The 17,520-nt window shown below is 38.7% G+C and overlaps 1 long non-coding RNA gene across 1 annotated transcript in view; it reads left to right on the top strand.

Moving 5' to 3' along the window:
- Positions 1-17,520, top strand: part of LOC121069176 — a 26,254-nt gene extending 8,734 nt beyond the window's left edge. The window contains exons 3-4 of the long non-coding RNA XR_005819308.1: positions 488-585; positions 17,139-17,520. This is a non-coding gene — a long non-coding RNA (uncharacterized LOC121069176). The remainder of the gene's footprint in view (positions 1-487; positions 586-17,138) is intronic.

Raw genomic sequence — 17,520 nt, 5'->3', positions numbered from 1 at the left:
GTTGAAGATTAATTGTCTGGATGGTATTTACTGGAAGTGAAGATAGTAAACAAGAATATTATACTGTGAACCAGATGAGTTTTGAGATTTCTGAAGTCTAAGGGCCAAACTCATTAGTGGATGTATACAGGTGTTACTAACTTTGATATAAAATTGGCTGAGGTTGTTCAAGGTTCTGTTCGAATTCTGTTAATTGTCATTAAGTACCATTAGAATTTATTAATTTACTTTTGTCACTGCAGTATTGTCTGTCTTTGGCTATAGACTGTAACTGACTGCAATTCAGCATTCAATGACAGTACTGTCTAACATAGTTTAAACAATCTTGTCTACTCATTTTTGCACCTGCACTTCAGTCTTTACTGGGTTAGCACAGCAGTTTTGGGGTGTGTGTAGTGGACCAGCCCATGGAACAGATTTAACTGAAGAATAGCAGGGATTATGAAAACTGGCACTGCCTCTGATTTTTTTTCTCCAAACTATCTAGTTTATGGAAAAAAATGGAGCTGGGAATTTACAGCAGACCTGGCAAGAGTGAGTGGTGGTGTGGGATAAACTGAAGGGATTGTTCCTGGCAAACTCAAGGTAAGAGCATACCTGTACCTCCATTTCAGAGAGTAAGTTGAAGTAGAAAAAGATATTGTAAGGTTGATGCAGTTATATGAATACAGATACACTTTTGTAATGCACAGCATGTACTATGGGGCTGTAAGGCGTCATTGTTCTGGTATAACTGCATATGTACCAATTGTGCTGTTATAACAATGTTAGTAAAAATGTTCTCCTAACTGACGGAGTTATGCCAATAAAACTTTTACAGGTACAAGACCCCTAAGATTGGAATCATCAATAAACAGCAAACCTGTCTCCCCCCACTCAAGTTAGCAATAATTCCTATTATGCAGATCTTAGTTAAGAGTTTGCAGAGCTGTAGTTCCACTAAGATACCACTTTGGGAAAATCCAGAAGTTCTTCTTTAGAAATTAAGGGGCCATTCCATTTCTCCTGATACATTCCAGTGAACTTCGCAAAACCGTTCTTGACAGAACTGAAACATCTTACAGCATTCTCGTACTACTATTTCTATTATCACTACCACCGCTTAAAAGCTTATATTTGTTCTCAGAATGGGACCAGATTGTACTGAGAGATTGTTTTTTTCAGTACAGTTTCCTGTGGAGGAATAACATAGACTCTTGGCAGTATACCACTATTCAATTCTTACAAAGCACTCACATCTTGTACTCCAGACACAGGCTTGGGCTCATGACCATTCAGATGTAATCTGTACTACCAGTGCTATTTTATCTGCAATCACATTGCATTATATGCAAGTACGAAATGTATAGAAGAGACGGTAACTTAAAACATGCTGCGGGGTTGAATTTTGCGTAAAGTGACACTTTGTTAAAGCTCATCAATAGAAAGAGAAAGTTGATGAAATACATGAAGTTCTGATGTACATAGCTATTTGCTGCATATATGGTACTTAATCCATAATGTGATTTGTGTATTTCACTTTAACCTGCGAGAGAAGCAACAGCCATACTATCAGTGATTACAGTGTACTTGGGACTGAATGGGCCCAGCTACTCAGCAGCAGACCCATTCCTGCTCTCCTCTGTAGAGATCTTTTCCTGGGTAGGCTGTTTTGGATGCTTAAAGATTTAGGAGAAACCACAAATCCTAAAGCAAAGAAACTACTGAAAAATACTGAGTACGCTCAGTCCAGATGCTACGAGGAGCTTCTGATCTCCTTGAATGATAGGGCTTGTTAATTTGTTGGGCTTTCAGCAGAATTCAAACCAAATTGGATATTTTAAATAGATATAGACAATTTTCTCTTCCATTTTGGGCAGCAGCAGACAATGTGGAAGAGGATAGTAAACATGGTGTCACTGAGAAATGCCTGTATAATCATGTCTCCAAGAGATCTTCGGTACACAGAAACCTGATCCCTCAGACGTGGACATAGTCTTGTATTTTTCCTTCTTCCTGCGTACTTTCCTTCCTCCCAGTGTCCCTACTGCCAGCCAGTCTTCTGTCAGTGACGTGTTCTGGCTGTAAGCTGCACCATAGAAGAGTCTGTTAAGAACCATTGCCCTTAACATAGTGCCACTCCAGTGACCTAATCACAGTTTCTCTGTGCTCCCATGCCTATCATACCAGCCTCCAGAGAGCATGCCCTGTCATCAAAATGTGTCTGAGTAAGAGCATCTTGGTCACAAACAAAATAATTCATTATACAGTAATGTCTATAAAACCTTACTAATGTATTTTTTATCCGTCAAAAACCTTACTAAACATTTTTTTTAGATATAAATCTCTTTTAAAATAAGTTATATTGCACCAGTAAGGCAAAATGCACAGAAATGTTTTACACGACATGATTTATAATTATATATAATTATTATGATTGTTATGCTGTTGACTCCCAGTGTACTTAAATCTCATCGCAAAGCAATGATAAATGGCACGCCTAACTTAGGATTTGCCCATAGATGATAAGGAAAAAAATGCCCCCAAAACAAAAAATGCTTGGAAAGGTTCTAATACGGCAAGGCAAAGCCACCTTCTGATTTCTCGAATAGGTCTCTACAGCCTTCCAGAAAATTAATATAATAACGCTTTTGTAAATATGTATTGAATTACACTTTTACGTGTACACTTTTACGTTATGGCTTTGTCTTCCCTATCTCAGGCTTCACATTGGCTCTGTACTGTTACAAACAATATTAAAAAAAGGGTGAGAACAGTTCCAGTGTGGAAAACAAGCCCCCATTTCTCTCACTGCCCTGTCCCAACCACCAGCAGTATCTGAGCAACACTTTCTAAGCATATGAAACAAGAGGTGGGAAAAGACATAGGATCTCCACAGTCTGGAAGGAGACTCAAACCCCCAAATCAATACCTTCTTCTTTGCTACTCTAAAACCTGAAAATTTAACAGTAGCTCTTCACCTTTCAGGTTTTGCTTCTAGGCACTGAACACCTCAGAACCACCTGTATTATCTAATGCTTAGATGGCAAACTTATGGGGGGTTACGTATAACAAAAAGGGAATTTTTGGTAACTTTATGAAATATTTTAAGAAATGATAGTTTGGGAAATGGGTAAGTAACAAAAAGATAGGTTGATGGTTTGCTCTGACTGCTATTTGGGATTAATCCTGAGCATTACCTTTACTCTGTTTAAACCACATTTTGCCCTCAGAACCTTGTTAGAGTCATGCACATGGTACTCCTTGGCCACAGAATTAGAATAATTTAGCTTGAAGGGTTCCTGGAGGTCACCTCAGGTCCAACCTCAGTTCAGAGCAGGGTAAATTGAGATCAGGTTGGTCATGGCCTTGTCCTGCTAAGTTCTGAATACCTCCAAGGATGGAGAGTCAGTAGGCCCTTGGTCAACTTGCTCTAGTATTAGGCTGCCTTGTTATGATTTTTTTTTTGCACAAGATCTCTCCTGCAGTATGTCTATCCTAGTATTTGATCTATGAGCATAACCACTGTAGGAAGTAATTTTGTCTCTTCTTCCAGTCCTGGACTCTGAGGTTAGAAGAGCACAAATGGCAGGAAATACAAGTCAGGACACCAGAGTTATTTCAGGAAGTGTTGTAGCTCTTAATAACCTGGGTGAATTTTGTGCAGTGCTTTGGACATGGTCTTAGCATAGCTGCCACTGAAGAACTGAGATGGGGAGTCTCTTTTGCTGCTGGTAGTCAGAAAGATTGAGGTTTGCATGTGTATGTCAGTGGAACCCAAATTTGCTAAGTTTTAGTTTTCCCTTAAGCTGGAGATTTGCAGTCAGGTGCTAAGAACACTCAGCTGTTACTCCAGTTCCTGCTCTGCTCCCAGAAGGGCAGGCAAATTCCCTCACAAAGACTGGGGAAGGATTGCTGGTGCCTCAGCTACTTGCAGTACGTGGAGTCATGGGCCATGGCTCTGGAACTGGCCAACACACATGTGAGTACGCTGTGCCAAGGCAGATACAGTAAAGGTATTGTTCCGTGCACACTTCTCCCAGCAGCAGCCTGTTTTAAGGCGTTCCCAGGACCCACCTCAACTGCCAGCTGCTTGTTCCTGACACCCTTTCAGCTGTGCCAACACAGCTGTTTACGCGGATGTTTGTGAACTGAATCAGGAAACTAATTCAGTCTCAACTGCCCAACAACAATTTTATTTTAGAACTTTTCTTTAATACCTGTTTAGTGCCCTAGGCCTGATTCACAGTGTGGCCTTACAGAGAGTTGTGTTGATAAAAATCATACGGTTGTCACGGGAACAAGACAGGCAGGAAGGAGGGAAAAGTTGTTGGAAGTATCTCAAGTCAATATTGCTGCCAAAGGCAATGTATCTTCGTGTATGGCTCTGGTGGTGTTGCTGCTGACAGCTGAGCCAAGTGATTGCTGTTGCTCAGAGTCCGGTGTCTGTCTTGTACTCAGCCTCAGCAATGCTGACAGATCTGTAGGTATATTCGTATCACGTTGCTCATCATCACTGATAAGCAAAAAGTTAAATTAAAAGAACAGAGTTGCCAACTCCACACAGTGCATGCCTACTAACTTGAGTTTTACCAGGTGCCTAATTCAGACTGACAGTGGGCAGCCAGTGGATATGGCCAGTTCTGCTCTTCCCCCAGACTTACATCAAGTGCTGCACCTCTTTTCTTAAACCAGATCAAATGGTCGTGCTATTTATTTATTTATTGTGAGAACACCAGTCTAAATTTAAGGGATTAGCAAAAGCAGAGGTAATGGGCTAATTCTTCAGCAAGGATGTAGCTTCCAAAACCCTTAAAAAGGGATCCCTCATAACCTTCAGAAATTTTAAAAAAGGAATTCCCTGTTCTCTGCAAATCCAATCCTGCTCATTGGAATTGTGGAACAGAATCTGAATGAACAGTGTATTTGAAGCTGAAGCTGTCATTTTAATGTTTATGTTAATTTTATTCTGCCACTGATGTCGCACAAGTATACAGCCAGAATCATTTTACTGAAGTCACAGATCTTGATTGTTCACTGCTGTGCCCCATGTGAAGTTACTTGTACCTGTGTAAAATACACATGAAATGTTAGTAAGTCAAGTCACAGCATTGCCCATTGGACACCCATATTGGAGTGGTGTAAATTACTACAATATGAGGCATCAGCAAACAAAATTACACTAGAATAAAAGTATAGTGTCAGAATTTGATCCCATGTAAGTGTTTTGTACTGTTGTTTTAATGGAACATTGCAAAACTGAAGAATCATTAGTAGTCCTGCCAATGCTGTAGCATTTAAAAGGTCCTATTTTCCATTTCCCTGTAGTCTCTTTATGCTACTCCATTAGTTTTAAAAGGCCATAAAGAGAGCACATTTAGCCACTCGGGAGTATTTCTGTGTTGCTCTTGCCTTTGGCATAGTAGATATGTTAGGTTGTGGCTGAGGAGAAAGGGTCACGGCTGGCCGGCCTCTCTGTTCGAGCTATTCTTGGTTGCTGGAACAGCTCCTAGGGGCCCCAGGCTGCCAATTGTACTAAAATTGCTGGTAGCCTTAAGACTATTGAAGGAGTAATTAGCTACCAAATGTGGGTAATTGTGACAGAGTCTAGCTAATACTGCTTATGTCTGAACAGACTAATTAAAGGCTGCACACACAAGAAGAAAAGAAAAAATAACTCTTAAGGAAAAGAATTATTAAATAAGAAAAATTGATCTAGTATTTATAAAAAATGTTCTGTTGCTTCAAGTAGGATCCTAGAAGTTATTGATAATTGAACTTGGAAAACAAAGCACAACTAGAGCTTTTAAACTAAATACTTCTGCTGTGGGGGCCACCATACTCTGCTTTTCATTTCATAAAAGCCTTTTTATACTTTTTAGAAGATGGTTGTTCACTGCAAGCACATTTTAAAAATAATTCATGCCTATGAAAAATCAGGAGTTCTGTTTCTGTTATAAGAGACATCTATAATTTAAAGAAGCCCAGCTGGAGACTTATCATCATCAGTAATGTAACTTCTCTTTCTCCAACTGTAGAAAATGAGATGGGGAGGGAGAATAATTTTCTGCTGGTCTGACAAGACTGCAGTTCTCCATGCGTCAGTATAACTGTGTTTATCATAATTTGTACCTGTGCTCCTCCCTTCTGCTGCTCCTACAATCATTTGTGAGTAGTTCCATTCCAACCCCTTTATGTAGTGTGTGTCTTTGGTGGCACTTAGATATTTGCTAATACAATCATAAAATCTCACATCTCAGCTAAATTCTCTATGCCCCTAGCTGTGCTGTAGGAAATAGCAGATTTCTTAACTGCAGGAGTCCCATGTATGGCTGATTATATCTATTTCTTTCTCTATTCTGAAGTATATCACAGTTAGAAGAGAACAACCAGACTGAGGTCTTGGTAAGAGCAGCATGTTCAGAAGAAAATAGCTTCCTTTACTTCCTGCCTAGCTAAAACAGATTATTTTAGAAAACGCTTCCCAGTTCTAAGATGCTGCAGTGTCACTAATGCCCCCTCAGCTGTTCTGAGGATGCTGTACACTTCCCAGCCACCAGCCATCCACATGGCCACCCTCAGCAGTCTCTGTGTCCTGCTTGGACTTGGATCCCTAAAATGTCTCTCAGATATGGCAGACAACTTCTGGTCTCCTGCCTTGTACTTTCATCATAGCTGTTAATTTCTATGCTGTTCTCTTTCTTTCTCCTCCTATCCTAATGGGTTGTCCGTAAGCCTAAATTTAAGATAATGCTGAAAGTACTCTGAAATATACAAATTATCTCATTAAATACAGCAAAACTGCATCAGACTTGGTACCATGATTAGTGACCAAGCATAGAGTCTCAGGCTGTCCATTAATGTTTATTCTTCCAAGATGGTAAGTAGGAAAGCTGTGTTTTGTTTTGTTTTGTGTTTAGAAAGAAAGCCAATTCCTTTTCTAACTGCAAAGGGGAACTGGCAATGGTGTCTTGGTCTGTCCAGAGAACAGAGAACTGTGAACTGACACTTGTGCAAACACTGCAAAGTTCAAATCTGATTGAATTCCAGACATTTTACAGCCAGAAATACAGGTGTTACTTCATTATGACAGCTACAGGTCCTTTTTTATGGACTGCTTCTAAGAGCAGCTGATATAGCCTAGTCTCATTGTTTGAATACTTTCTTACCCTATGTTGTGAATTGGAAATAACATGCTGCAACTGATCTTCATTCTCCATTACAAAAGGAAAAGCTCTGTTCCTGAATGCAGTTTTTAAGTAGAACAGGCAGCTTATGATTGCCTTTTCAATACAAATCAGGTGATCAGCAGAGATTGTGGCTAACACTTCCTCTTTTCTTCTGCATCCTTTCTATTGATTTGTACTTAGGAATTCATGTAAGTGAGATGCTCAGTGTTGATGTAAGAGCTCCCATGGAAATGTGAGGACACGGTAGCTGATTCTCTTCCTCTTTGAAATGAGTTTGGGTGACCTGACTGGCAGCTCATGAAAAGATTCTTAGGTGAAGAGCAGCAGTCGTACTGGTCTAGCAGGACAGTCCAATCTGAAATAGTCTTCAGATTGCTTTAATTTGTTTGAAGGCTGAGGATCAAAGTTCTGTGCATGATATAGAAAATTGCTCCGTAGTCTCATCACTCATTTGTTCAGCCTGGGAAAGAAGAATCCAAAAATAGGAATGGTGAAATGTCTGTACTTTTTCAAAAAGTCTGACAGATGGTGCTGTGGCATGCATCTCCACTACTTGACCTGGAGGCATTCTGGCTGAGACAGTGAAATTACAGCCGTATAAGCTACATTTTAGAAATACCTTTCATTGCTCATCATTATTCGCGTAACCTTGCATAGATGGAAGTAGTGGCTTCTGTATGGGTACTACCTTACAGTAGGAATTGCAGGCTTGAAAAAGTAAATTGAATTGTGACAAATGCTTTTTCATGCTTCCATCTGGATGCATGAAAAAAGAACACTCGGAAAGTTTTGTAAGACAGATCTGTGGTTTGGGCTTTTGTTTTGTTTTGTTTTTAATTGACAATATTTAGCATTTCACATGTAAGAAAGATAAATCTTTTTTTCCCCTACATTCAGATGCAGAGCTGTATTTCCCATACACACAATTTGTCATCTTATCATTTAGATGTGTTGTTTGTTTCTTTTTACGTTAAAGGATTACTGTCATGTTTTCTATCTTGCACAATGTACCTAACATACCCTTTTCTCTTCAAAATGCATAAATTCGAGTTGCACAAATGCCTGACAGTTTCCTTTACTCCAGCCTTCATCCAAAAACAATATGTTAGCCTGATGACCAGAGCACATCTCAGAGAGATTTGTGTTTAACTGCATTTGGCCAAAGAAGAAATTAGCATAGATTTCCCGCCTCTGACCAAGGGCTAGTACCATTTTGAGAATGGGAATGTTATCACCATAGTGTTCTCCCCTCCTGGATCACATTAACTGAGAAAAATGGTGTTTCATGACTCTCTTCTGGAAGTTCTGCATGGTGACACCCATGTAGACAGAACAGAACACCTGCAACCATGCGGTGGTATTTCCCTCTTGACCCACTCTAGGGAAGTACTTGCTAAGACAGTGTCTTCAGGCAGCTTCCCAATCAGTTCCCTAGTTGCTTTGGATTAAATGTGAGGCATGCAGGCATCCACCCTATCAGGAGCTTAAGCATGAAAACAGATCTCTGGATTCCAAAGTCACTCACACCTCATTAATATCTAACCTTAATACTACCTAAGGCCTCTGTACCACTCATCACTGAGTTTGCTGTTGTGTTCTCTGAGCTGCTCAGATGTAGGGTAGCTTTGTTAAGGGAACTGAGCATGGCATGGTGATGGCATGGTGTTGTTTAATGGCATAAAGTCCTGCCAAGGAAAGAGCAGAAACTTACAGCTGGACATGGAGGAGAGGACAGGACAGCTGCTTTCCATGACTGTGCAAACTTAGATGGGCTTAGGCTGATTGTGAAATCACAGTTATAATCTTTAGGTATTTCTAGGGAGAAGCATTTTTCTATTTTTAGATAAAATGACATTGCCACTCCAGTTTATCTAATGCTACTACACAATACTGCTATATTTAGAAATCCCTGAACTCCTTAATGCAAGAACAGCACATTATGAAAAAGGTCACAGTATGCTTCTCTGTTCTATATGTACTATGAGTTTTGCAATTTATGCTGGACTGCTATATTCCTTTTCCACTGACACTCATGTGAATGTACATCTTCTCTACATAACTGTGGTATCCGTTTCCATTGATCTTTGTTCATGAGTAAGCTCTTTACACAAATGGCTCAAGCATAGATACATAGAGACTATTCCCTTGATTTTCAGGATAATTCACTATTAGCTCCGAGGTCATCTGGAGGCTCTGAATCATGGATAAGAAAAATGCATACTGGTACATGAAACTAAGTTGAGTATTGGTACATACCAATGCATATTGGTACATGAAATTAATACCCTGCATTGTTCCCCCCACTCCTTTTGAAGGAATCTTTTCCCTCACTTGGGTTGGGTTGGATATCTAGTGAGGGTGGATCTGTGGCATGCAACCTGCACATCAGCAAGCAGTGAGAGACTCACATTTCTGAGTGAAAACTACGCTGTGTAACATGTTTTCACATCTCACGTCTCATTTTCATATGTTAAAGAACCAACTTATAAAATGACATACCTCATTATAAAGCAGTGAGGATCAAAGTCAGGCACAGAGAGCTGTGACATATTACAAGGAGTCTTAGAGCACTGAAGGCAAGGAAAATAGTGGTAGGGTTACCTCTGGATCGGGACTTGCTTCATTGAGCTTGCCTGTGAACTTAATTGGTCAGCTCTGCATACACGTTAATGGGGAGAGAATCTTGTTGTTACCAAATTCTGGCTTTGGAATTTGATTATACATAAATAAAAGCAGGTCTTCTCCAGGTTAGGTTTATCAATTTTTTTCAACTGTTGTTTTGGAATTGCAAATTATTATTTTTACTTTCAAATTCCTTGTTCCTTCAACCTTGCATGGATATTTGCTTTCAGTGAGCAAAGGCTATGTGTGTGGTGTCAGAAATTAAACCCTGAATTGGGTAGAAATAGGTTACAGAGCACATGAAAACATGTACTGATAGTCTTTATGCCTTTAAAAAGTTAATCTGAAATCAAGACTGAAATGTCAGGAGATAAGACATACCTATCGGCATGAGTATATATAAGCACTCTGGATAAGCAGAAAATAATTTGGCATGAGGTTTAGACATTTCAAATGTCGGGGTTGAGCCATGTGAGTACTGTAATCTTGTTACTTCTTCAGAATGGCACACACGAATGCCCCAAATCAAGTCAAAGCCAGTTTTCTGAATTATGCTGCTAAAATTTTTGTGTGTCAAAGAAAGTACATGATGTTAATTAAGTGAGGGTTATTCATAGTGAATGTCATATGTCACCCACACTTGCAGTGTTCCAAGCTGTGCTTAGCCTGTACTGTGACACAGTATACGCGGTGGCCTTGCACAGAACAGGTGGGAATCCACAGGCCTCAACACAGACAAACCAGGCAGTCTTGGCAACATTTTTTCTGATATTTGTCATTTAGCTGTTATAGGACAGATTTGCTATTACACTTTCAGGTGTACAGTAACAGGAACAGATTGGTTACTAATTTGAATTATTTGAGCAGTGCATCCAATGCAAATAAAGCAATTTACTGAATGATCTGGGAGTTGAAAAGATTGAGAGTTCTGAAACAGCTTTATCATTTGTAGATCTAGCAACTAATTGCCTGACAGATTTTTCATTAAAAACAACATTATAGGTATAGCTACTTATTTCATATTTCCTAACTAGAGTGGATTGAAAAGTTTGACGTAGTGATAGAATAATGAGATTATCTTGCAATTCATTGGTTTGAGAACTTTAGGCTAATATGCTGCTCATGAGAATAAACAGTTTCTTATTCAGTGGTTCATCTAGAGTAGTAAATTACCTAGATATTCTGTCTGAAGGAAGACCACTCCCAAACCGAGCATGTGTTTTTAAGTAGCTTGAATTGTAACATGCAATTTAGAAGCACTTTAAAAATCTAATTCATGTGAGCCAATCCCCCATTGTATTTGCAGTATCACGTGTGTCTGAGACTTGGTAGACCAGTAAGGTAGATGATTCACTTGATTTGCTTATGTAGGTGGTTAGATTAGTGGTACGAGTAATTCCATAGGCTCTGTCTACATTGCCCTCTATAATATTAGGATGCTGCCCCACCCAGTTTACTGTCCCAGCCTGGAGCTGGCAGCTTATGGTGCCACCTACCCTGGAAGGAAGTTTGTGATGTAATCTCTGTATGGTTGAAGATTCCCAATGCAACAGCTTTGCAGAGGCTTCCTAAATCAGCACTGGTATGAGAAGATTGCTGTTTGGTTGCTCTGGCATGATTAAAAGCAGACCAACACCTAGTTCCAAAACAAGGTCAAAATATTAAAGGAGGTCAGAACAAGCCAAGAATAGCAAGTCATGCTCAGGGGCTTTGCAGGGGGAAGTATTCTTGGCTGAGGTATGGAGTTTCCCAGGAGGTTTTTAGCAGGCAGCACACACCTGTGATATGACGCTGTATGTAGCAGGGAGATTAGGGAGGAGATCCCATTACATAGTGAGAGGTAAAAGAGAATGTGATTTGTCACAATTTTGCTTTTAGGGGATGATACGTATCAGGCAGTCTCTACAGTTGCCAGTCCCATTCCTTGTCTCTGACTCAGTCACTCAATATTTTTGCAGCCTGACTTCATTCCTGCAAGATCACTGCCTTGTAATTGTCAGGGAGGTAGCGAGGGAGAGAGTGGAGCCTGCAGTCTCCAGTGCCAACTGCGAGGCTTTTCTACCAGATGGTATTCCCCCGTCTGAGATCAGGACAACATACGGCATCCAGGAGCCCTGGCACGCCAGAGAAATATTGTATGCGTTTCCAGCTAGTGTCCAGTGATGGGCACAATGGTTATTATAATGTTAAGAGGTGTAATTCCTATCCTACACAATTAAATACTTATATGACAGCCGCTTGCTACAGAGTCTGCATATGACCTTCAGAATACAAAGACAAAAGAAATTCAGGCATGCAGAGTAATCTCAACTATAGTTAGGGTTGGTGCTATTCTAAGTAATTTGGGATGGAAGAGGGTGATGGCTGTGTAATAAAGTGATAAAACGATGTAACCCACATTTAGATTCTGTAACTGGTTGTATCTACAGGACCCGGCCATATCAGTCACTGTCTCTGCCCCCCGACAGCACAGCAGGTACAGGGGGATGTATGCAACAGCTCTTCTTTCATTATGCTTTCATTCCCCAGCTTAATTTTGTTACCCCACAACGACTCTGTTTACCTGAAGTTCCAGGAGTCAGGTGGATTTAGTGAGTTTCCTGCCACAGCTGATACCTCCTACTTCTCTTAGTTACAAAGCAGCAGAACAGAGTATGGAACTGCGTATATGTTAGTGCCGCTGCATACACTGAAATGGCAACTGGTCTAAAACAGTGCATTAAATGGATTGTAATATAATTAAATATAATGCATTTGAAATACTCAGAAGTAGTTGTGACAGCCAACTATAGTACAAAAAAGGAATACATTTTTTATATTGATGGATGATCATACACTTAATGCGGGGCATGTTTTACACTTACTATGCAGACATTAGTGCATAGTGATTCAACTTTTCACGATTCCTGTTCCAGAAACAGGGAAGATAGCTAGAGCAAATAGCTTCCAAATTCATTCTTAAAGAATATGAGCATTTTGAAGTAGCATACTTCTAAAAAATTGAACAGAACTTCTAGTAATTCTGATCTGCTTCAGTTTCCAAACTGAGGTATTTAAGAAAAGTTTATTTTCAATACAATTTTTTGTGCTTTTACCGTAGAACTTTAATACCAAGTAATCATGTTTGGAACTGACCTACATGTTCTCCTACAAACCAATTTTCTTAACACTCTGTTTCATTTCCACAGCCTGTTTTTTCTTAAACTAATTGTGTTGAAAAATAAGTATCGATTGAAGAGGAAAGGCTAAAATTCCTTCTTGTACCTTGCTTTTTGGCCTCAGGTCTTTTCTACAGAACATTTCTGCAGCTGCCCAGAAGGCAGTGTTCTTCCCAGTTGCTTACCTAATTGTGCATCTTGTCTACAACCAAAAAATATTCACTGGCTCCTTAAGTCCATCCAGTGGCTGCATATGGGAATTGCATATTTTAGAAAGTAAATTCCGATTCCTTTGAATTATATTTATTGAGTAGCGTGGTTAAAATAATTGTTGGAAATAAACATGAACCAAAATGTACAATGGGAATACTCCCAGGCTTTGTGATAGGTAGGTCCGTATCTGTAAAACACCCTTTGTATAATGCTGAGAAATTATTTCTTACTGCAACAGCAGGAAGAAGTTAAAAGTTAATGATATTTTATTAGTATTCAAATTAATTACCTTCTAGAATGAGAAACAGAAACCTGCTGTGTGAAGTGCTTTAGATTATTTTCAGTCTGAAATTGAGAAAACTGAGATCATTGTGAATACAAGCTCTTGTGAGAGTTGTCCTCTTAGATCTCAGCATGCTTGTGTTTCTTCTAAAGCAAATCTGGAGGAAATTACATCTTCTGATCATTAAATTTGTTAAATGGCATAAAATACTACAAAAATTAATTTTAAAAAAATGAGCATAATGAGGACAACATTTGAACAGTGTGTGTTCCAGAAGTCACATTAATAATTTATGTACAGACTATTTCCAGAAAATCCTACTTAAGTTCAGTATTTGAATCTTGATGGGTCATCAAGCTAAATCAGGCTAGCTGATTGTTTGAGAGGCTACAATTAGATGTAGCATTTCCCCTCAGTGATGATAGCAATTTGAGCCTCAGTGCCTCGAACCCTACTTCTAACATCATTTCCATTATTACCAGCAGGGCCAGAGTTGTAACTGTGGAGAATTTCAATGCGATACTTTTACCAGTTAAAAAAAGTACATGTGCTAAAAGCCTTTTAATTCTCTGTTCTTGACAAATACAGGCTTCTAAAATCTTCACCATCATTACTTGCTTTTTTCTTCCCTGAAAGTAAATGTATCATTAATTTTGCCTTCTAGAGTGACTACATTATGATACAGTGTACAATTACATGATAGCCTATTATTTGCCTAGGGGTGCCCTGTTTCAGTTAGTGCATAGGTTGGAAAGGCAAAAAGGGAGAATGACATTTATAGCACCAAGCTAAATCTAGCTTTTCTTAAATTTTAAGTGCTTTATTTTGCAATCTACAAAAATAAATTTTAGCCGAGAAAGTTTCAGAAGCATGTCTAAGATACTGTCATGGTAGGCGCTTTGCACATGTCAAAATAACAATATATTAACTATTGCATTCTGTGGTACTACTGTTGCCTTTATGTTCTCTGGTGTAGTTTTTATAGATTTCAGATCTTTGTTTATTTTCAGTCTGGAATTGCCACTACTGAGGTCGCTGTGGTTGTAAACACTTGCAGTTTCTCTCTAAGAAGCTCTCTGTTTTTAGTAATAACATATAAAGTTAGAATATCATATTTCTTTCTTGCTGCAATGATTACTGTAAAAATGAGAATACCAAAATTTGTGGATATAATACAACCGAAATCTCTTGTTCTGCTGCAGAGACTCTGCTTTCAGTTTTGTTTGTTTATTTTTAAATAGGACATCAATAACTTTATATCTAGTTTCAGTTGTGGCACCTTACTTGGTGCAACAGTACCCTCCAGACCTGAAAACATAGCCCCCTGTTTGGGCTCCATGGGATTTCAGCTTAAAATAAGATGGCTGCAAAGGAACACAATGAAATTATGCTTCAGGAACATTACGAACTAGAAGAAAACAGAGCGGAAAATGTACAGCTCATTCCTGGACCCCTATCTAGCAGCTTTTTGCATGGTTTCTCTTTCACAGACTTGGCTGAAATCTTACGGATTCTCTTTCCTCTATGTGGGTGAAGAACTGAGTGATACAGAGCCACTGAACCAGCTCCTCTCTCTCCTTTCCCTCTTAAGCTGGGCTGTCAACATATTTTGAATTGGAGTGTAATATAGATTTTCTTGGAGTTGAGTGTTTATTTAAATGTTACACACTTGGTTAGCCCTCAAAACACTGTGGATTATAACATTGCCCTTGTCCTATCCTTCCTTCTGAGCACAACTGGAGGACCACTTGGTTATTTTCTTTTATTTGTATTTGCCAACATCAGGATTTTATTATTTAAGTGTTGGTTATACTGCATCATTTAGCAGTAGAACAAAAAAACTCAGCTTCTTAATGCATTACAATAGCTACAAATCTTTCCAGAGGTTTCCAGTTTATTATTTTTGTTTGTTCTATTAAATATATAGGAAACTATTTTCCCCAAATGGTTTATTATTCTTTGTAAGCTAGAAGAAAAGGAATAAAACCAGATATTGGTTTGATTTGTGGTGGGCCTGTTACTGGAGGCAGGAGAGTAACTCAAAATGTGGTAGGCCTTTTCACCAGGTGTACTAGAGTCTGTTTTTTGACCCTGCCAACTTCCAAGCTTACTGTCTGAGGTATATTAATACTCTGTTATTCTTCTATTAAAGTAGGACCCTACGTATTTTATAACAACCTGTGCTGCGACTGAATAATAAACCCCCACAATGGGGAGGTTGCAATCTAAACTGGAATTTACACATTTTAAAAATAATTTTGAAACCAGATACATTTTTAGCTAAACAAAGCAGTATTAATGAACAGCTGCATTCCAAACACTTCCCACAAGCGTTCTCTATATTTACAGAGCCCATGGATTCTGCTTAGAGTTTAACAGGTTTTGCAGTACTCCCTTAATCCTGTACTCAGCTGATGGGCTGTTACAGAGACCTAAGTAGAGAAAAATCTGTAATGTTCTAGTTTCTCTGTCAGAAGGTCACTAGCAGTTCCAGAAGTCATGAGAGTCAATGCCTACCTCACACTGCCTTTTCACAATAAAAGCAAAAAAGGGGAAACAGTTTCCTGGGGTTGCAGGCAGCCTATTTTTTCTAGAGTGAATCCAACTGAATGACTGGCATTGCCATTTTCTGATGTATTTTTCATTAATAGTGTCCTTGCTGAATGGAAAGATTTTACCCTTCTATGCGTATCTACTTCAAAATAGAAAAATGCAAAAGGAAAGAATAAGCATAATTAGAAGCTTTTCAGACAAAATAATGGTCCAAATTTTAAAACATCATTGAGTTTACAGATCAACAGAAACATTATAGGCATATGTTAGTCTGTCGTAATTACGAGTGTCCATTTGTTCTTGCCATATGAAGAAAAATAAATGTAAAATATGCCATCTATATTTCTTAGGCTAGTTTTGCTTTCATCTTTTTCTAAACCAAGCCTTCATAATCTTTTAAATCCTCTTCTGTGCACAATAGAGTGCGATTTAGCAAGGACTGTCAAATGTCATTGCAAAAACAGGTTATTTAATACCATTATGTCATTTAATAGTGTCTTTCAAATTCTAAAATTATTCTAAAAATGTCTAAGCAGGGTTTATGGTGTCATGTTCTATATTTCTCACACATACATCCAGGGATCTGTTTCAATTATATTTTCACAGAGGTTTATACAGTTAGTGTTTGGTTGTGAGGTTACAAGTTGCTTTTGAAAAATTTGTTTCATGAATATTTACAGTCCATCTGTTTATGAAGGAATCACAGACTGAGGAGACAGTACATCATAGATGAGCTTTAACTGCTCTTAATTGTTCAAGTTTGGAGGCAGTACTGAGTGGCATGCTTGTTCTTATTGGCTTACAGTATCTGGTGACTCTTGGTCTCCTCTTGAATTAATCTCTTGGCAGAGCTGGAGGACTTCCTCAGAGATGTTTGCTGTCTCATAAACCTGCCTCCAGAAACTGATAATTGACAAACGGTTAGCAAAAGGTTAAAAAAACAATGTTTAACAACAACCTTCATGTTCTGGGAATTTCGCTGACAGTTTCTTTATTTTACTGTAGTAAAAAAAAAAAAATCAGTATACAAGAAGCTGCCAGTTGCATCTCTCTTCTCATTTTAAAGCTGTATAGTTAAACATCACGAAATTTTTAAATGTTTACATTACTGGTTAAATTTCCATCTCTGCTCTGAGGCAGGTACTACAATATGCTCATTCTACAGTTGAAGCATGGCAGAAGAGCAGTAACTTGCTTCAGGGCACACATCAAGAATGGGATGGGCTCAAGTCATTCCAACTGTCACAGTGAATGCTGCTTCATTCTTCACAGCACAAAGCCTTCTACGCATTCTCCACAACTTACACAAGGAAAAAAAAAAAAAAAGAGAGAGAGACACCTAGATACAACTAGAGAATCCAAAGCATCTAAGCTACCTTTGGAGCAGGAGGGCTGATAGAAACTAAAAGGAAGTAGTGTTTTTTTTGTTTGTTTGTTTTGTTTTGTTGTTTTTTAACTAAGCATAGATTTAATATAATGAATAAGCTAGGAAAAACTTATTAAAATACAGAATGATCCAGTG

This window comes from Cygnus olor, chromosome 4 (assembly GCF_009769625.2).
Source record: "Cygnus olor isolate bCygOlo1 chromosome 4, bCygOlo1.pri.v2, whole genome shotgun sequence".
Lineage (NCBI taxonomy): Eukaryota > Metazoa > Chordata > Aves > Anseriformes > Anatidae > Cygnus > Cygnus olor.
Note: the sequence above shows the minus strand (reverse complement) of the source record. Positions and strands in the feature narration are given on the sequence as shown.